This window comes from Podarcis gaigeae (genome assembly GCF_964106915.1).
Source record: "Podarcis gaigeae genome assembly, chromosome: 14".
Lineage (NCBI taxonomy): Eukaryota > Metazoa > Chordata > Lepidosauria > Squamata > Lacertidae > Podarcis > Podarcis gaigeae.
Genome location: NC_139690.1, coordinates 49,753,439 through 49,774,258, shown reverse-complemented (window position 1 = coordinate 49,774,258; position 20,820 = coordinate 49,753,439). Strand labels below are relative to the sequence as shown.

General features: G+C 46.9%; 1 protein-coding gene across 2 annotated transcripts in view; it reads right to left on the bottom strand.

Annotated features, from left to right (window-relative positions):
• Positions 1-20,820, bottom strand: part of ELFN1 (extracellular leucine rich repeat and fibronectin type III domain containing 1) — a 242,852-nt gene that overhangs the window by 91,235 nt on the left and 130,797 nt on the right. For both annotated transcript variants that reach the window (XM_083711491.1, XM_083711492.1), the window contains exon 3: positions 9,526-9,697. The gene's annotated coding sequence lies outside the window, so the exon portion shown is untranslated. The remainder of the gene's footprint in view (positions 1-9,525; positions 9,698-20,820) is intronic.

Here is a 20,820-nt window from a genome sequence, read left to right as displayed (position 1 = left end):
CGAACAGGATCCGTCCCAGAGCCCCATTCGCAACATGAGCAGAATGCAAAACGCGTCTGCGCGTGTCGTGATTCACCACTTCTGCGCATGCGCGTGACATCATTTTGAGTGTCTGCGCATGCGCGAGCGGCGAAACCCAGAAGTAACCCTTTCCAGTACAGTACTTCATCCTGAAAAGATTTAACCTAAAGCAAATGCAACAAGAAGTATGACTGTGTATCTAAGCAGTATACAGAAAACCTGAGCAACAACAATGTAACGAACAGCAAATATTACAAAACTACAGTTAACATAAAAACACACTGTATTAATATGCTAATACCTTCTTCCAGGAAATTGCATTCCATTCCCCCTCCATTCGTGTTAACAGCCCCTTTTTGCCATCTCCCTCTGGCCCTGGGCTCTGAGAAAGGGCCAAGCGATTGGGGGGGGGGGGTGTCCTTCTTCTCAAGGTGGCAAGGAGATTTCCTGCCCTACGGACACCATTTGCCATGGTGGCTAGAAATGCATTTTAAACACACACACACACAAACAGACACACACACACACAGACACACACACACACAGACACACACACACACACACACACACACACACACCCTTTAAAAATGTAAAGGCCTCTATAGCTGCTCTGGCAAACCCTACTGCTGGTGCAAGCGGTAGCTAGCCACCTCCTGCGCAATGCCTGTCTTCAAGAAGCAGGACCCCGCTAGCCCCTCCCCTGACAAATGGAGAAAGGGGTGCAGGAACTGTAGCCGATGGAGGAACCTGGCTCTAATTGATATCTCATAGCCTTCATTGGCATTTACTTCATTGACCATCAAGTGGATTTCCTTCTGTTTGCTCGTTCGACCTCAAACGACGGCAGGGACTGAATGATTTCCACCTTCCTTCTCTACTACCCTAAGGAGTCTCAAAGCGACTAACATTCTCCTTTCCCTTCTTCCCCCACAACAAACACTCTGTGAGGTGAGTGGGGCTGAGAGACTTCAGAGAAGTGTGACTGGCCCAAGGTCACCCAGCAGCTGCATGTGGAGGAGCGGAGACGCGAACCCCGTTCCCCAGATTACGAGTCTGCCGCTCTTAACCACTACACCACACTGGCTGTCACTAATACTGCAAAAACGCACCTCCTTAACATGCACACGCCCTACAGAAATGGGTACACAAATTGCTTTGCAATGTATATATTTGCATATTCATTGATGTGTAATGCTGAGGAGGAACCTCTTCACCCTAGCTCAGAAAACTTGAGGTGCATATTTTAGGACACACCCTATGTTTGTAATCTTGAGTTGTTTTATGCTGTTTTTTAAATAATTGTGTCTTAATATTAATGATGTTTTTAAATTGCTGTAACCGGCTCTGGGACCTTAGGGTGAATTCTAATAATGATGATGATAATAGTAATAATAATTGCTGCTCTCCTAACTGGTGCCTCACTGGTTCTCATTTTTCTGAAGGGCTTTTCATTGACTTTGTTATTCATTGCTAGAGGCAGACTCTATGCACTAAGGCTACAACTCTAACCATGTTTTCTCAGAAGTAAATCCTCCTGGATTCAATAAGGCTTACTCCCAAGTAAATGGAGTAAGGACTGCAGTCTCATGCCTCTTCTGACAGTAAATAAAACAAAAAGAAAAAACAGTGAAATTTGTACTGTTCGTTTCACAAGGAAATTAGAGCATTACGTTTCAGCAGAAACATGCATACAATCATTTTCTGGGGGGAAATGTGCATTTATGAAATAATGCGTTGAAATGGCATATGGTGGGAGTATTTCATACAGTCCAGGACACAAAGAATAAGATATTGCCGGGATGCTAAATTGCCCCTCCCTAGTGCCTGTGTGAGGGCAAAGAGACAGGATGACAAACTGTGAAATCAAGCTACCTTTATAAGCTGGTCATAACCACATTCACATGAGAGCAGGTCCCACTAAATTAAATGGGACTTACTTCTAAGCAGACATGGTTAGAATTGCAGCCGTGCATAGCTTTGTGATGGGCCATCAGCCACCTCCTTAATGTGCCACAAAACTGTGCTGTTTTTGCTGCTGAAGGCTAGCAGGGCATTCAACAGCTTTGAAAGGGAACATGCAGAAACGGCAACTGATGTATAAATATCTGTTGATGGCTGAGACTGCACATGAGTTGTGCACTGTGAGATACGTATTTTTTAAAAATACGTCTATTTCTGCATTTGCAGACAATGAAACAGGGGAAAAGTTTTGTGCAAAATAAACCAATTGCAGCAGAATGAAAGTGCAAAGGAATGTTGGAACAGACTGAGGCATGTTCATCCATCCTTAATTGACATACAACCAAACTGACACAAAAAAGAGCTAATGGAGGAAGAGATTTGGCTCCGTTCATGTTTTTTGATTAACCCTTTGACGCAGATGGGTTGAATATGCAGGGTGACAGGAAACGAGAGAGCTTCCCATTTCTCATCAAATGCAACCAATTTAATCTTCGGCTCACAACAATTTGCTGGTGTGACATGTCAACTCACCAAGTGTGTGTTTCGTCTGTCCAACAAAAACTTACAAGTCTTTTTCTTCTGCCACCATCCGTCATTCCAAATTAAATTGCACGCTTTGCAGCCTGCAAAATTAATGTCATCAACAAGGCTTGGATCTTCTCAATGGGCACAGTTTACTCAATCAGCAGAACTTCGGGTTTTGTGGTTGTGGAATTAGGAGGGGAAGTTGCACAACGTCAAGGCATGCTTGGTCCATGTGGGACGCAGCTTTACGCCTCTCGTTACATGTTGCCAAATATGCAAATGCTGCACCTGGCATGGATTAATTCCTTCCTGATGCTCACGAGGAATCATCAGCTTATGGCCGGCAGCTCTGATTATTCTTATCTGAGCCTGCATAACAGTAACTACACCTTGGGCACCAAATCCTTTGCAGGCCTCTTTAGAGTCAAGCTATAGTTAGCCAGCTCTCTGCATCAGTGGAGTCCATATACTGGCTGGGCTGACTGTTACAGGGTTGCCGGGTCAAGAAATCCCCAGATCTTGGGATTTCAGGGACCAAACCTCAGATCTAGGGACAGCTCCTGATGATGTCATGGGGTGGACCCCAGGCTTATCACAGGGGTTGGGCCCTGGAAGGTCTATGCAATAATTTGCAGAGATGGGGGTTAATTGGGAGAGGGAGAGAAGGAGAGGAGGAGAGCGGCCCCTGCCAAAAAGTGTTTGCAATAATTTGCAAAGATGGACATTAACTGGAAGAGGCAAAGAAGGACAAGAGGAGGGCAGACTGTTCCCCCACTGGATGATCTATATAATAATTTTCAGGGACGGAGGTTAATTGGAAGACGGAACAGAGGAAGGCACGCCCCTCCAGAAAGTCTATGTGATAATTTGAACCTGGGTAGTGCTGGCCTGAAGCTTGCAAGCTGCACACATAGTTTTCTTAACTTATATTTTAAAGCAAAAAAATTCCTTCCAGTAGCAAGGAATATATATTTTAAAGGTGTTCTCTCACCCACCTGGAGATTCAAGTCCTTCTCCTACTCCCTGGGGGGCACCAGGCAAACACCGAGACTTCAGGTCAGCCCTACGTAGCTTCTGCAACATGGAAGCCTCCTCTTCCTTCAGACCACCCCCAGGGACCATCTTGTTATAAGTTTGAGAGGGGTGAGTCTGAATCACTACCAAACCCTGGGCCCCTTCCAAACCTGTGATGCTGTGAGGTTAGAATCTATCATAGGAAACCTGCCAGACCAGTTTCTTAAGGCAACGGCCTTAGCTCACCAACTGGGTGCTGCCATTTACATCAGTAAGAGGCTGCCCTGTCTCCAAGGAGACGAATGTGGTAGCACCCACCCCCATCAGAAGCAGTATCGCCTTGTAAGGGAGAAGAACAAAAGCCAGAGTTTTGGGTGTGAGTTTTGGCTGATGCCAGAAGCTGGAGAGATAGAGGCTTGTCCTGCTCTGTGCTAGACCCAAGAGCTGTGATTCAGTGCCTCCCTGGAAACTTAATGGGGAAGCAAAATCTCTTGGGGTGTTCGTGCTGTGAGCCCCTCCATCCTGTGCTCAGGGGCAGTGGACCGCCCCGGGTGTCACCACTGAGGGGGTGACAAAATGCCGGGCAGCACTCACCGTGGGGCCTGCAACACGCCTAAGCCACACGTCTCTCCTGGGAGTGATGTGGTGGCTTGGGTGCCCGCTGGTTCACCCGCCACCTCCCAGTGTGGTGCCAGTTTGGTGAAGTGGTTAAGAGCGGTAGACTCGTAATCTGGTGAACCGGGTTCGCGTCTCCGCTCCTCCACATGCAGCTGCTGAGTGACCTTGGGCTAGTCACACTTCTCTGAAGTCTCTCAGCCCCACTCACCTCACAGAGTGTTTGTTGTGGGGGAGGAAGGGAAAGGAGAATGTTAGCCGCTTTGAGACTCCTTCGGGTAGTGATAAAGTGGGATATCAAATCCAAAATCATCTTCTTTTTCCCCTCAGCTGTAGGGCAGCTGAGTGGGAGGAGGCAGGCAGACTCCTCAGAGGCCCCATGGAGTGTCCTGCCCCGACTGGCCCCACCGCACAGGCGGCTGGCCCCATCCCTAGGCGCCCGATTGGCCTTCTCTGCCGCTGCCTGTGCTCAGGTTGTATATATGTGTAAATAAAACCATATATCCTAAAGACACCACCATCTCCATTGACTTTCATGCCAAGGAAACCAAACTCTGTGTAAAGCACAGGGACCCTGGAGTCTCTCGCTGCTCAGAAATTGGGGTTGCAATATCTCCCAATATGTTGGAAGAGTATGAGCATCAAAGGCACACTGCAAATACAGTGGGACCTCGGTTTTTGAACGTAATCTGTTCCGGAAGTCCATTCGAGTTCCGAAATGTTTGAAAACCAAAAACTGAAAGTGGAAGCCTCGAAACGGAATCCTCAATACGGAAAACTCAAAACAGAAGCCGTGTTTCACTTCCGAGGTGTGTTTGAAAACCAAGGCACTTACTTCTGGCTTTTCAGTGTTCGAATTCTGAAACAGTCAATTATGACTATGGAGGCATTTGAAAACTGAGGTACCACTGAATATTTTGAACAAATAAACGGGGGGGGGGGGATGCTGTTCTTTTCCTCAAAGGGAGATTTTGTGAGCAGCTAGCCACTCTTGATTTCTTGGCCCAGCAGGACTGACTGTATCCCGGCAGATAAAAAGGAGGAGGAGGAGGAGAAGAAGGAGGTGGATGGTGGAGGAAACAGATGAGCCTGGTGCCATTCATCATAATTAACAATTGTGCTATGAGTGAAATGAATCCATTTCTTCTCTTTGCACATGCCTGTCCAAAAAGACAGATCCCAAAACTACTCCGCTTAATAATTGTCAAAACACACGCCGCCCCCCCCACCCTCCCGGCACCATTCGTCATGCCGAGACACAGCTCGGATCTTCTCGTTGTCACAAGATCTATTTTACATCCACTGGTAACTCAATGATAGACTCTTGCAGCACTCAATTGAAGGAGCCCTGTGGGAATCTTTCATCTCAATGTCGGTGAGATGCAGGAACATAAACGCAGATAACAAAACTGTCTTTTGTCCTTTCCATACTGGACAGGCTTGTCTCGACGCTGAAGCCTACAATTCGCCTTCATCTAGAGAAGACGACAGACTTTCTCTGCCGTCTCTTGTCAGTCTGAAGGTGCTACGAAGGAAGCGACTCCTGGGGCCCTGGGAGGTGCACTGACTGCCCTCCCTTGATAATAGGTCACAAAGTTTCTGCCTCAAAACCCAGTTGAGGAAGCCAATTGATTGCATGAATTTTAATCAATTGATTAAGCCATCACATTTGCATATATTTGCACGAGAGTGAAAACAGCCGTCAAGAACGGAAATAACAGGCTTACGATCAGAGGCAGAGAAACCATTCTCAGCCCAAGAATTGCATCCTTCCATGAACAAACTTATGGGAGCAGCGTCCTGGTGGGGGAAGGGGCCAGAGGCAAAATTCGCATAGCAACGGATGTGACTCTTGCCTTGGTATGGAAGGCTGTGTTCCAACCACGCAGAAGTCAGTGGTTTCTACACATTAAACACACACACCCCTCTGTTCAAGCAAGCAAGAGAGGATCACAGCTCAAGGCCACAGTAAAAAGGTAAAGGGACCCCTGACCATTAGGTCCAGTCATGGCCGACTCTGAGGTTGCGGCGCTCATCTCGCTTTATTGGCCGAGGGAGCCGGCGTACAGCTTCTGGGTCATGTGGCCAGCATGACTAAGCCACTTCTGGCGAATCAGAGCAGCGCACAGAAACGCCGTTTTACCTTCCCACCGGAGCGGTACCTATTTATCTACTTGCACTTTGACGTGCTTTCGAACTGTTAGGTTGGCAGGAGCAGGGACCGAGCAATGGGAGCTCACCCCGTTGCGGGGATTCGAACTGCCAACCTTCTGATCGGCAAGTCCTAGGCTCTGTGGTTCAACCCACAGCACACAGAGGTGAAGCAAGGTGGGGGCAGTGGAGGCGGCTCGCCCCAGGTGCCATCCCTGAGGGGGGTGACATTGCCGTGGGTGGCGCCCCCCCGGGACGCTCCCTGCCACTGGCACATCCCCTTTGGATGTGCACTGATGCCGACATACCCCCCTGGGATGCACGCTGGCACACACCCCAGGATACACGCCGCCGCTAGCTCCTCCTCTGCCCATTCCTATGGGCGCCGCATGGTGACCCCATCCTTAGCCCCTATGGGCTCACCACCCCAGGGTGCCTGAGAGGCTTCCTTCGCCACTGCAGGTAAATGCCGACAAGGAAGTCCCATGTAGGGCATTGCCTGGGGACAGCCTAAAGGTAGCTCTTTCTTGCACTATTCGCTTGTAGCGCTGGGCGAATCCTCTACACATTAGTCACTATTTCATGCCCTAAACATCACCCAAGATTCACTATGTTCTGTATGTTCTGGTTTTATAGTTTATTAATAGTAATAAACAGCCGATGAGAATCAAGCTCTCATTGAGTTAGGCACTTCCCCCACATATGAAGACAGGTTCTGTTGGTATTAGTGGACAAGACCAAGAGTGGGTCCAACGGTCAAGAAGGTGATTTCTGCATGTGCTGTAGAGGGAAGAGAGGGGCAGATGGGGCTCATCCACCTGGGAAGATCGCCCATTAGGGAGAAGGAAAACCCTTAACCCAGCCATCCTCTACCTTGCAGGGAATCTTTTGGAGAAGAAAGGGGCCAGTGTTCAGGCTGAACGATAGGGGTGAAGATGCTCCTTCAGGTATACAGGGCTGAGGATAAAGAGGTGCGTCTTCGGCTTACTCCAGAAACTGCATAATGAAGGTGCCCGACACACCTCTGTGAGGAGGGAGCTTCACACTTAGGGGCCACCACAGAGAATGCCCTCTCTCAGGCTGCCCACCCTGAGCCTCTTGACGGAAGAGGAACGACCGAGAGGGCCCCTCTGGCAATCTCAGCACCCAAGAGGTACTTCCCCAAGAGGGAAGAAGACGATACTTCAGAAATTTGGGGGCTGAGTCATCAGGGCTTTAAACACTAATGTGAATTGGGCCAGAAAATGTGCAGACAACCAGTGCAGCTGTTTTGAAACAAGGGTTATACAAGCTCTAAATGGAACCCCAGCCAGAAAGCGGGCGTTTTAACGATTTTACTGCACACCATCTTGATTGCTTGTATGAGGTGGCTGTTTATAAATGTTCTCATTAAAAAGTTAATACAGATTTGCTTTCTGTCCTTTTTTTTTAGGACAGAGGCAATGGAGATGGCGAACAATTGCTTCGGGAACATGGTTGTGGTCTTTGAACCTAGTATTTCCCCCCTCAAAAGCCCTGAACAAAGCTTCATTGCAATTCAGCCGTTATCCTTCTAAAACCCAAAATGCTCTAGAAAAGCGAAAACTACTCCCTCCTTAAAAAAAAAAAGTAGCATCCTTGCATTCCTGAGGAGTAATGGAAATAATCGCTTTATCCAGTGCTGCCACTGCCTAGAGGATTTTGTTTCCACTAAAATGGTCCTCTTTGTCCTTATGAAAAGCATATTTTGAATAACAACGGTACGAAAAAATTGCAGACTGCCAGAAAGAGACGCACTTGACTCTGTACATCCATTCAAAAGTTCTCTCCTTTTCTCTCCCCCCTCCCCCCCCGGCCAAATTCTTCTTTTCCTTTCCGACAGCGGAAGCATGAAACCCCGCACAATGGTCACCGGAAAAGGAGTCGTCCCTAGGCCTTAAGACACAACACGTCGTTTTAGCAGGGAACTGTGCAAGAGTAAACGCCAGTCTTAGGGCGCAGAATTATCACGGGCGATATTTCCTGGCCCAGAAAAATGGAGCAAGCTGTTTCCAATGGAAGAGTCGTGCATGAGCCTTGCAATTCAAGCTGGGACTGAAGATTTCACAGCAAAGGTACCCATGAACTACCACATTTCCTGCCCAGTACTTCTCCGTGTATAGCGGTACCTCGGGTTACAAATGCTTCGGGTTACAAACTCCGCTAACCCGGAAGTAGTACCTTGGGTTGTGAACTTTGCCCCAGGATGGAAATGGAAATGGTGCGCTGGCGGCGCGGCAGAAGTAGGAGGCCCCATTAGCGAAAGGTTAAGAATGGTTTCGGGTTAAGAACGGACCTCCGGAATGAATTAAGTTCATAAACCAAGGTATCACAGTATAAGACTAGGGTTTTTTTTTTTAATTGAAAAATAATGTTTAAAACCGTGAGTTGTCTTATACAATGGGTAGTGCCCAGGGGTGACGTGGGATTGGTTGACGCCAGAAGCCGGAGATGTTCGGCAGCGTGTCATTGGTGTCTGCAGTAAGGGGTGGTGTTGATTGGGTGGCGAGGGAACAGGCGTTAGGAGGTGTTCCATCCCTTTAAAAAAGCTCAGCAACTCTGGACAATCTCCCCCCCCCCCATTTTCTTAATTTTTAGTCCCCCAAAACAGGGGGCGTCTTATACATGGGGGCATGGTAAGTCGAAAGGACATCATTTAAAGGACCGCAGTCTCTAAGCCAAGGATGGCAGTGGCTGATGGGAACTGGAGTCCAACAATATCTGGGAGCCCTAGAGGCGATGGGTTCAGATTTTATTTCAGGGCTATTTCACCCACAGGTCGACCACCTGACGCTGGCAAAAGCTAGGAATGACTCGCCTTGTGTGACAGAACTGCCACCTTGCCCTTGGGTTCGTTTAAGGAACATGTTGTACGCATTTTTGCCATTCAGAGCAACAGATCACCAGTGGAACAGTCGCAACACAGATTTCCCAGTACCAGCAGCAACAACAACAAAACCCCAGATCATGCCTCGACTGCTGTCTATATCTCCAGGCGTATGTTGAGACGCAAACTGCCGTTTCCATTCTGAACCATTGTCAAAGGCCATTTGTATTCCCCGCCTGGGAAGACAAAACAAACAGACCTCCCAGCGCTGTGTGCGGGTTCCTTTCAACGTGTGTTTTATCAGAAAAAGCTTCTCTCCCTCCCCAGCCTCTGACTGAGCTTTGTGTCTCACGCCTCTCCCCATAGACTTGACTGAAAAGGTCACCTCTTACCTTGGTGCCGGAGACTCTGACATCCGAAAGCAGCCGCCAAATGGATGTTCCCCAGCGGAAGTCATGGATTTTGCCTTCTTCTCATCTGTATGTTGCTGGCAGGCACAATGGACTCAGGGTTTCTGAAGGTCTTGGAAGGATGATGACCTGGTCATCAAAGGTGGCCTTTGAACTGCAAAAAAGGAACAGCGACCAAAAGAGAAGGTTAACATCTGGTCAAGGGAGGGAGGGGGGGAAATAGCAGACCTGACATTTCAAACAGACGGTCGATTCGAAGGAGAATGGTCAAGAGTGTACTCCAATGCCAGCAACATCAAGGACCACATGAATGGTTTTGTCTGGTCAGCTGAACCAGGTGGGGGTAGCTGATGGGTCTCAAACCCTTGGTGAGTTAGAGACGTCTCCCTACATGTGAAGACAGGATCTAGCGGATTAAGCAGATGAGACTAACAGTGGGTCCAATGGTAAAGAAGGCGGTTTCTGCACATGTTGTGTAGAGCAGTGTTTCCCAACCTTGTGCCTCCAGCTGTTTTTGGACTACAATTCCCATCATCCCTTGCCACTGGTCTTGCTAGTCAAGGATGATGGGAGTTGTAGTTCAAAAACAGCTGGAGGCACAAAGTTGGGAAACACTGGTGTAGAGGGATGTGAGGGGCAGATGGGGCTCATAAACTTAGGAAGGTAGACCATCTAAGAGAAGGAAAACTCTGATCCTAAATCTCTGCAGCCTTGCGGGGTATCTTTGGGAGAAGCAAAAGGCTAAGGGTAGGCAACCTAAGGCCCAGGGGCCAGATGCGGCCCAATCGCCTGTGGACGGTCCGGGAATCAGTGTGTTTTTACATGAGTAGAATGTGTCCTTTTATTTAAAATGCACCTCTGGGTTATTTGCGGGGCATAGGAATTTGTTCATATATTTTTTTCAAAATATAGTCTGGCCCCCCACATGGTCTGAGGGACGGTGGACCGGCCAGCCCACGGCTGAATAAGGTTGCTGACCCCTGGAGTAAACCCTACACAAATCTGGAGCAGAGTCTCTAAGGAGATTGGATGGCGCCTTGTATGCCTCCTTCTGGCAATTCCTGCAGCTCAGCTGGTGCCAAACGTCTTGCCCTGCTTTCCTTTGGACCCCATCAGTGAGGCCAAGATGGGGGTCTTGTCACCTGGGCAGCCCAGGACCTCCAGACACACTGCCCAGGTTTGTGCCCCCGGAAGGTTACTTTGGTGCTGCTAACACAGTGGTTTGACTTCACCCTAGTAGACACAGCCCGTTGTCTCTCTAGACCAGTGTCCCCCAAACTTGGGTCTCCAGCTGTTTTTGGACTACGACTCCCATCACCCCTAGCTAGCAGGACCAGTGGTCAAGCGTAATGGGAACTGTAGTCCAAAAACAGCTGGAGAACTAAGTCCCAGCTCTATTCCCATCATCCCTGACCACTGGTCTTGCTAGCTAGGGATGATGGGAGTTGTAGTCCAAAAACAGCTGGAGGCCCAAGTTTGGGAAACATTTCTCTAGACAGACATAAACCAACAACAATTAGGTATACATGTGTATATTAGGTATACATGTATACAGTGCACATAAGTTAGAGTTCACACTGAAACGCTAATGAAATTTTGTGAGGACTCTTAAGAAAAATGTGTGATCTTATGCAGAAGCGTCCACCCCTGGAGTCTACATGTAGATATCATTAGCATTTCCTTTGTTCTGCAATGACAAACTGGTAGGGGGGGACCCAGCCCCCTCCTCAAATGCATTTCAAAAGGAAGATATAGCCATTTTGGTATGCAGGGGCCCTTCACATCTGGCGTACTCTGTATGAATTTTGCACTCAGATACCTCCATCTTGGCGTGGCCTTAACCCTCCTGCACATTAGGCAATTTTATTATCTTCAAAATCCATATCTACACATTTCAGATGTATTGGGCAAAAATCCTATTAAGGACAACAAGATTAGAAAAGGCCATTATGATCTAGTGCTGGATGGTTCCACAAAGAGAGTAAAATGCAGCCCCCAAGGTGAATGCCAGAGAAGATGGAGAGACCAAAAGGATGGGGGTCAGCACATCAAAGGAGGCAGGTCGGGGGCTGGAGAGACGTTAATGAGTCCGCGAGCAAATATTAACAAAGAGAATGTCGGCCTGAGAACATCTCTCGGGCAGTTCGCAAAGTATCTGGAGGGAGAATAGCTACAGCATAATCAATCAGATAGATGGGTTACCCAAGGTTTCATGGGAAAGCGAGAAATGCTCAGGATGAGGTCTGACATCTGTGCTAGAAAGAGAAGAACACACGGCAACAATTCCTTAGGGAAAGCAAAGGTGTAGCCAGGTGACAGTGAGATAATTCAGACACCTGACTGCTGGCTCAGTTGTAAGATGGTAATTAGGATCCAGCTGAAAGTACTCACAGATGTTGTTGAGGTGTGGGCTTTCTGGTAAACATCTCAAGCAGTTCCAGTAAATGCCTCCCTTATCTGATGGCTTTTTCTAGACCTTTGTTTGCTTTTTATTTGCCTTGCCCTTGCTTGTCCTCACTGTCCATTCCTCTCGCTTGCTTCCAGTGACTTCTGATTGGCTAGGCTGCATGTGATCCTTGATTGGGCTGGACCACCCATGGGGAAGCCCTGAGGGGAAATGGCACTCAAGCCAACTCCTAAATATTTTTGTATCCTCAAGAGAACTACACCTGGGGGATTGGGGGTCTTGGAGGGAGAGTGTTTTTAGTGCCAGATTTAGGGTGGCGCTGTGGGTTAAACCACAGAGCCTAGGACTTGCCGACCAGAAGGTCGGCGGTTCAAATCCCCACGACGAGGTGAGCTCCTGTTGCTCGGTCCCTGCTCCTGCCAACCGAGCAGTTCGAAAGCACACCAGTGCAAGTACCTTCTCCAGAGAGAAGGTAAACGGCGTTTCCATGTGCTGCTCTGGTTCACCAGAAGCGGCTTAGTCATGTTGGCCACATGACCCGGAAGCTGTAATCCAGCTCCCTCAGCCAATAAAGCGAGATGAGCGCCGCAACCCCAGAGTCGGCCACGACTGGACCTAATGGTCAGGGGTCCCTTTACCTTTACCTTTTTAGGCAGCTGAGGGGCTGCAAAACTGGGAAGCTTCATAAATGAGAAGCTTCATTTGGGGGTGCCAATTTTTGGCTTCTTACAGGTTGCCATCTTTTGAAAGATTACCAAAGCACGCCCCTGGTGTTTGGGGTACAGGGGAGGGCTGGAAGAGTGGGAAGTCCAGAGTTCTTCTACGGCTCAGATTTTAACTTGAGCTGGGAAAGAATTCCCAAAGCAAGCTTTGCAAGCCCCCAGAGCCTGTAAAAACGAGCCCAAATTTGGATAGCTTCACTGGCACCTTTATTAGACATATAAAACCCCTTAAATTGGCAATTAATTGCACGTAACCAACAGATTAGAGCTTAATGGGGCTAATGGGCAGGGAGGGAAAAATGGAGGGGTCCTGGGATTTTTTGAAAAGCAGGGAGAAGACAAAATGACAGAAGAAACTATAGAGATGCAATAAAAGACTGACAGGTTAGGTTCCTCTCCCCTGAAATAGCATCATCCATAAGGTAGAGGAGAACCTCCAGGCAGTGGTCTTTGGGCTGATGACAGGGGATGGATGAGGAGCATTCCCCCCTGTTTTAAACTCTGAAATGTTGGAGGTGGATCAAAAACCTTTCATTGCCTGGACTATGCAGAATTAGATAAATAACAGGAAAGATTCGAAACCTGTGGGACCAGAGATTCTTAGAAGACTGGAGTAAATATTTGAACTATTTGAAAAGCAATTGTAATAAACAGATTACGCCAGTAGGACTGCAAGAAGTTCTGTAAGGAGGATTATGTGAAATATTGCAAGGAGGACTATGATGAGAATTATTAGTTAATGATAATTAAAAGTAATAGAGAAATTAGGAAGTGAAGGATAAGTGATAAAGAACGGAAAATCTTCGGAGGTTGTTGATGGAAGTCTAAAATATTGTATAAGATAAGGAGTTATGTTAAATGATTGTTAGAAATGTTATGTTTAAAAATTACTAATAAAAATGTGTGTGTGTGTATATAAAGGTAAAGGGACCCCTGACCATTAGGTCCAGTCGTGACTGACTCTGGCGTTGCGGCGCTCATCTCGCTTTATTGGCTGAGGGAGCCGGCATACAGCTTCCAGGTCAGCAGACTAAGCCGCTTCTGGCGAACAAGAGCAGCGCACGGAAACACCGTTTACCTTCCCGCCAGAGCGGTAGCTATTTATCTACTTGCACTTTGATGTGCTTTCGAACTGCTAGGTTGGCAGGAGCAGGGACCGAGCAATGGGAGCTCACCCTGTTGCGGGGATTTGAACCGCCAACCTTCTGATTAGCAAGTCCTAGGCACTGTGGTTTAACCCACAGCACCACCCGTGTCCACCACACACTCACTCACTCACTCACTCACTCACTCACACCTTTCATTGCCAGGGAGCAGTGGAGTCTTTGCCCCGCTTTATTTTTCTGACCCTAAATGTGGCATTGTGTCCTATTTGACAGAGGGCAGTCCTGTGTTTGAAGAGCTTTTTCAGCAGACAGAAATACCATCCAGCTCACCATATTGGGTAAGACTGTGACCAGGTGAGCTGCACCCCTGCTCTCTCTCAATGATACACCAAAGAAAACCCCCTGTGTTGCAAAACAGAACCCTCTTTCAATTGTAGCAATCCCTTCTCAAGTGTGCACCTAACTGCATATATCAGAATATGGGTCATGGGGCGAAAGATTCCTGCCTTGGCAAGGGGTTGGACTAGATCAGCCTTGTTGACACCTTCCTACTCTACAATTCTATGATTCTATGGGTCTATGATTCATACAATTCTACGATTCTTTTGTCGTCTATTGAGCTAGTCCATTGGCATCGAACCTGTTTTTAGAAAGATACACAGGGAGCGTGATTTGCCTAAACCTGCACGGGTGTCTGGTCAGGGGTTGGGGATTGTGGATTTCTTAAAGTCTCCCCCCATTCTGTGATGCCTGCATTGCAGCAGGTTGGACTAGATGACCCTTTGATTCCCCTCTGTCTCTACAATTCTTTCTCCCACAATAGTCCAAGCACCAGGTGGAGGTTTTGCGTGTGAGCCAGACTCAGTGCTTTTTTCCTGATGGGATGCAGGGATATGCATACCCCTAAACATTTTGTGAATCTCTATACTTTTGCCCATTTACTGTACAGTGGTACCTCAGGTTAAGAACTTAATTCATTCTGGAGGTCCGTTCTTAACCTGAAACTGTTCTTAACCTGAAGCACCACTTTAACTAATGGGGCCTCCTGCTGCCGCCGCGCCGCCGGAGCACAATTTCTGTTCTCATCCTGAAGCAAAGTTCTTAACCCGAGGTACTATTTCTGGGTTAGTGGAGTCTGTAACCTGAAGGGTCTGTAACCCGAGGTACCACTGTATTTATTTCCCGCGATTTGAACTGTAAAATGGTGATTTTCTTGAGTCAAAATGAGAGTACCCCTAAACATTTTTTTTAGAAAAAAAGCACTGCCTGGATTAATCTGAAAAGGTAGGTCAAAAATGGTGTGGTTAGAAGCAGAAGCATTTTGGGGAAGGGGTGCTTTTAATGGGGTGATCTTTATCGACGGCTTGCCAGCCCTCGGCTAAAATTCATCTGGTGCACAACAGAGACTTTCTGCATTCATATGGCTTCTCTCTCAGCCCTGCCTGACAATAGCCTCAGCCTCATAAGTCTTGAACGGCGGTTGAGAGATGCGCCTGATAAAGATTTTGCTTCTGGAACGCAATTCCGCTGCAGAGGAGGCAGCCGGGATGGATCGCAGCACATTCATCCATCACCGCAGGAGCCCGTGCGGTAATAACAGATGTTAAAAGCTGCCAAACTTCTTTCTGTCACTAAACTAAAGAGACGTATAATCCCCGAAGCACAAAGGGAGCACATCTGATGAGCACAAAGTAATTTTTACATTCACTTTCCCTGAACTTAACCACACTTTGCTAAAAGGTATCACACTGCCGTATGAACAATAGCGCCGAACCGGGCAATCAGCGCTGAATGAATAATTTGAAAACCAAAGCGCCGTTTTGGATTGAACCAGTTCCCTGACACATTCCGATCTGACTTTCTTCTTTTCTTTTTGGGTCGCTGCTGCTGCTGCTGTTACTGGCAAAGCATCTGCAATTTTTATCTCTTCCATCCTGACAGCTTATATGAAACACCATTTAAAAACACATACTGATAGTGGACTGTCAGGACTTATATCTCCAGTTCCTAACACTGTCATGTTCCCTCTTCAACATTCTGTGGAAGTCTAGATTGACTCAGGCCTGCTCCTATCTTCAGGAGGGGAAAAGGCTAAAGCAAGGGTCAGCAAACTTTTTCAGCAGGGGGCCGGTCCACTGTCCCTCAGACCTTGTGGGGGGCCGGATTATATTTTGGAAAAAAATAATGAATGAATTCCTATGCCCCACAAATAACCCAGAGATGCATTTTAAATAAAAGGACACATTCTACTCATGTAAAAACACTCTGATTCCCGGACTGTCTGCAGGCCAGATTTAGAAGGCGATTGGGCCTTCTAGTTTGCCTACCCATGGGCTAAAGAGTCAACCCTACATTGCTACAACGGCCACTCAGACGCTACTAGCCCAGAGATGGAAGGAAGAGGTGACCCAAGCCAGAGAAGAATGGCAAATCAAGTTGATGGACTATACCAAAATGGCAAAACTAACTGGGAAGCTCAGGAACCAAGAAGACAAGAAATTTTAAAAAGAATGGGGAATGTTTATAATGTATATACAAAATCATTGTAAACAGGTCCAAACATTAGCAGGATTTTAAACACACTTGTAACGTATAGATAATCTAGGAAGATGAAAAATTGGAGAAGTACGGATATGCAGTTGAAATAGAATCAACAGGACCCATGGAAGCGGGGGAAGGGGGGGAGAGGTCAGGAAATTCAGAGTAATCTCAATAATTGGTTTTGGAAATGGTTTTGTTGTATGTTTATATTTTGGAAAATCAAATAAAAATGTATTTCAAAAGAAGAAGAAGAAGAAGAAGAAGAAGAAGAAGAAGAAGAAGAAGAGTAGTAGTAGTAGTAGTAGTAGTAGTTTGGATTTGATATCCCACTTTATCACTACCCGAAGGAGTCTCAAAGCGGCTAACCATCTCCTTTCCCTTCCTCCCCCACAACAAACACTCTGTGAGGTGAGTGGGGCTGAGAGACTTCAAAGAAGTGTGACTGGCCCAAGGTCACCCAGCAGCTGCATGTGGAGGAGCGGAGACGCGAACCCGGTTCACCATATTACGAGGCTACCGCTCTTAACCACTACACCACACTGGCTCTCAGTGAGTCAACCCTATTCAGATCCAGAGTGGAGTCCCTAAGGCGGTTGGATGACACCTTGTAGCCTCCTTCCAGCAACTCTTGCAGCCCCCCTGGTGCCAAATATATTGCTCAGCTTTCCTTTGGAGCACATCAGTAAGGCTGAGAAGGTGGTCCTTGTTGTCTGAGCAGCCCAAGTTCTTCTGGAGGAGAAGAGACTTCTCCAGGCAGACAGATGCCAACAACAGTTCTATCATGTCTTGCCCCCAAGGAACTCAAGGTGGTCTCATGGTTCTCCCTCTCCCCATTTTATTCTTACAGCATCCAAACTACCTAAGCTTTGGCCTGCAGCCTGACATGCTACAGCCCCACCACAGGTGGTTCCTCTCGGTGGGAACTAGACCAAGGATGAGGAACCTGTGGACCTCCAGAGGTCTCTGGACTCCAGTTCCCATCAGTCCCTGCATGGCAAGCGATCAGGGGTGATGAGAAGGATCTGGAGGGCCACAAGTTATCCATCTCTGCATAAGACTGTGATCCAAGGCTATGGAACTGCAGGCATGACCTCTCAGTAACAGATAGACTGATTTTTCAAAGGCAGCAAGGTATATGATCCCAAGTACCCTCTGGCATGAAAAGTCTCCACATTGCTACAGTCACTACACTCTGCTTAGCAATAAATTCAGATGTCCGCCTTAGGTAATTAATTCAGGTCCCATTTCCTAGCTTGTAAATAGGGTTGCCACCTGTCCTGTAAAATACAGGATTGTCACGTATTTCAGTGTAAAATGCTATGTCCTGTATTCCAGGTAATGCTGCTTTCTCTCTTTCTCTGTCTCTCTCTGCCAAGTTAGGGATCCTCTCCAATTCAAGTGTTGGAAAGGGTGTGTGAAAGGTCATGCATTTAAGTTCTGGGGAGCCAAGCATGGACAGATTTACAAATTTGTGTGTATGTGTTTGTGTGCACATGTGTGACAGATCCCAGAGGGGCCACCCTGTTAGGCTGCAATAGATTGTACAGTCATACCTTGGGTTACAGACCTTCAGGTTGCATTTTTTTTGGGTTACGGACCACCAAAACCCAGAAGTACCGGAATGGGTTACTTCCAGCTTTGGGCAGTTGCGTATTTGCAGAAGCGCTAAATCGCGCTTTGCGCATGCGCAGAAGCGCCAAATCAAACCCGCGCGTGCGCAGACACGCTGCTGTGGGTTGCGAATGCTGAGGGCTGTGAACGTGCATCTTGCACGGATCACGTTCGCAACCCGAGCGTCCACTGTAATGGCTTGGTTTGAAGTCACTTCAACAACAAATATGAAAAGAAATTGCTCCCCAATTGCCTTTGTCCTGCCCTGTCCTGTATTTTGCCAGGACAAAGGTAGCAACCCTACTTATAAAGCAGGAATAAACACCAGGAGGCCAGGAAGGCCAGGGTTTGAATTCCCACTGAGTGGATTTGGACCGGTCAACATCTCTCAGCCTAACTACTTCACAGGGTTGTTAGGGTAAAATGGAGAGGGAGGGAAGTCTGTATACCTCCCTGGAGGTTGGGCTGGAGATGGAACATAGATGTAATGATGATGATGATGATGATGATACAACAGTAAATAAATAAAGATAGTATTGAGATAGGGTTGCCAGACCTCCAAGTGTGACCTGAAGTCTCCAGGTTTGCCTGCCCCCCTCCAGGTGGCAGGTGCAGGGCTTGAATCTCTAGGTGGGAGAGAGTGCCTTTAATATATATATTAAGAAAACTGTTTTTTTTTAAGTTAAATAAAGTAATTAAAAAAGAAAAGTGTGATTGCAGCTTGCAAGCTTCAGTTCAGCAGTTGCCTGCTGCCAATCATGGCATAGATACTTGTGCTGGGGGCTGCCCTCCTCGGCTCCCCTCTCCTAATTAACCCCCATCTCCAGGACCTGACCTGTGTCATCACTCGGGGCCACTCTATGACATCATCAAGGGCTGCCCCTAGGTCTCAGGTTTGCGCCCTGAAATCTCAAGGTCTTGGGTGCCCCTGACCTGGTAACCCTACACTGAGCTGCAAATCTCTGAGTTGCACTGCGATATAGGTTGTTAAACTATCACGGGAGAAGTCAAAGGTTTCCAAGTCAGCCTTTCCCCACCTCCTTGGCTGTGGAATTTCTCCCTTTCTCCTCCCCACCCCATGTTTCCTGTAACATCAATCTACTTGGTCCAGAAAGACTGGTGCTTTTTTCTTTCAACCAACAGAGGCACGGCCGTGTGGGCTGAGAACTGCTAAAAATTAAAACCCCCTTGTCGCTGTTCTCCCTCTTGAAAAGGAGAGGCATTTATTCAATGCTCTGGAAATAAGCACTGCAAATAAGCGTCTTGGTGAACGACAGTTAGAATAATAGCCAAGCCCTGCACCACCCAGAGAACAGAGGAACGCGCTGGACTCCTGGGAGCACATTTCTATAATAAAGCCTTCTGTTTCTTCTGTCGCCAGCTTACAGTATCTTCCTTAATGTCTCAGCAAAGCTGAGCGGCTCTCCGACCCCCTGCAGATAGATTAGCTATCATTACGCTTTAAGGGCATTGGAATTACAAACTTGCAAAGCAATAGATTGGTACTTATAAACCACAGCTGGACAGCTTCAGATTAAGCCTTTTTGGGGAGGGGGGGGGAGGAATTAAATGTTGAGATTTCTGGATTGTGTGCATGTTTTCACAAACGCCAGGCTTGTGCTCTACAGCCAGCCCATGCTGCTTGCACATACTTCAGTCTCTGTTCTCACAAATTGTTGTTGTTGTTGTTGTATTATTTATTGACACCCCACCATTTCCCCAGACTCAAGACAGCTTACACCAATTAAAACGACGCAGATAAAATACAAAAAGCTAAAAGAAAGTATAGCAGACAATTGTTTTAAAAGCAATTAAACTCTAATAGACTTAGAACGCATCTAGTAAAATTCAGATAATGAAAACAGCACAGCACTATTTAAAAGCCATTTCCTTTACAAAAGAAAAAGAAAACCAGTCAGTTTGTAAACCAGTCTTCACCTGATGGTAGAGGAACAGCAAGGAAGGAGCTAGTCTGGCAGGATTGAGAGGAGAGCCTCCTTTGAAGATCTCGGAGCCCAGGCAGGTTATATGGGAGGATACAGCCTTTCTCATTAATGTATTGATGATGAATTTTGCTGTATTTTGCAACTTAGCAAATTATGTTCTAAGCCAGCTTGAGCATAGTTTGCTGTGGGAATCATTTAAACACTGTGACATTTGATTGAATGTTAGATATTGGGTATATATTTTGATTTTGTCCCAGCTGTCCTAATATTAATTGCATTTAACCTTTTAGATAGAAAGCATTAGGCTCGGTTTTTGTGTGCCTGCGCTTTGTAACTCTCATGCCATCCTCCTACACTGTGCAAACATTGCATGCCACTTCCAGCCTTATCTCACCCTAGAAAGGCAGGTGATGTTTTGTGAAAGAGGGATGCGTTGAGTTAGCATCTGCTAGGAAATTTACAGACTGCTCTTTGCTGAAAGAAAACTACATGAAAATGACGTATAGATGGTATATAACACCAGTACAGTGGTACCTTGGGTTAAGTACTTAATTCGTTCCGGAGGTCCGTACTTAACCTGAAACTGTTCTTAACCTGAAGCACCACTATAGCTAATGGGGCCTCCTGCTGCTGCTGCACTGTCGGAGCACGATTTCTGTTCTCATCCTGAAGCAAAGTTCTTAACCCGAGGTACTATTTCTGGCTTAGCGGAGTCTGTAACCTGAAGCGTATGTAACCTGAAGCATATGTAACCTAAGGTACCACTGTACAGATAGCAAGAATGTACAAAACTGGTTCAAATATATGTTGGAAATGTAAGGAAGAAGAAGGGACTTTTTATCTTATGTGGTGGGATTGTAGTGAAATTTAAAAAAATCTGGGAAATGATATACAATGAATTGAAGAAAATGTTCCAATTAACATTTGTAAAAAAGCCTGAAGCA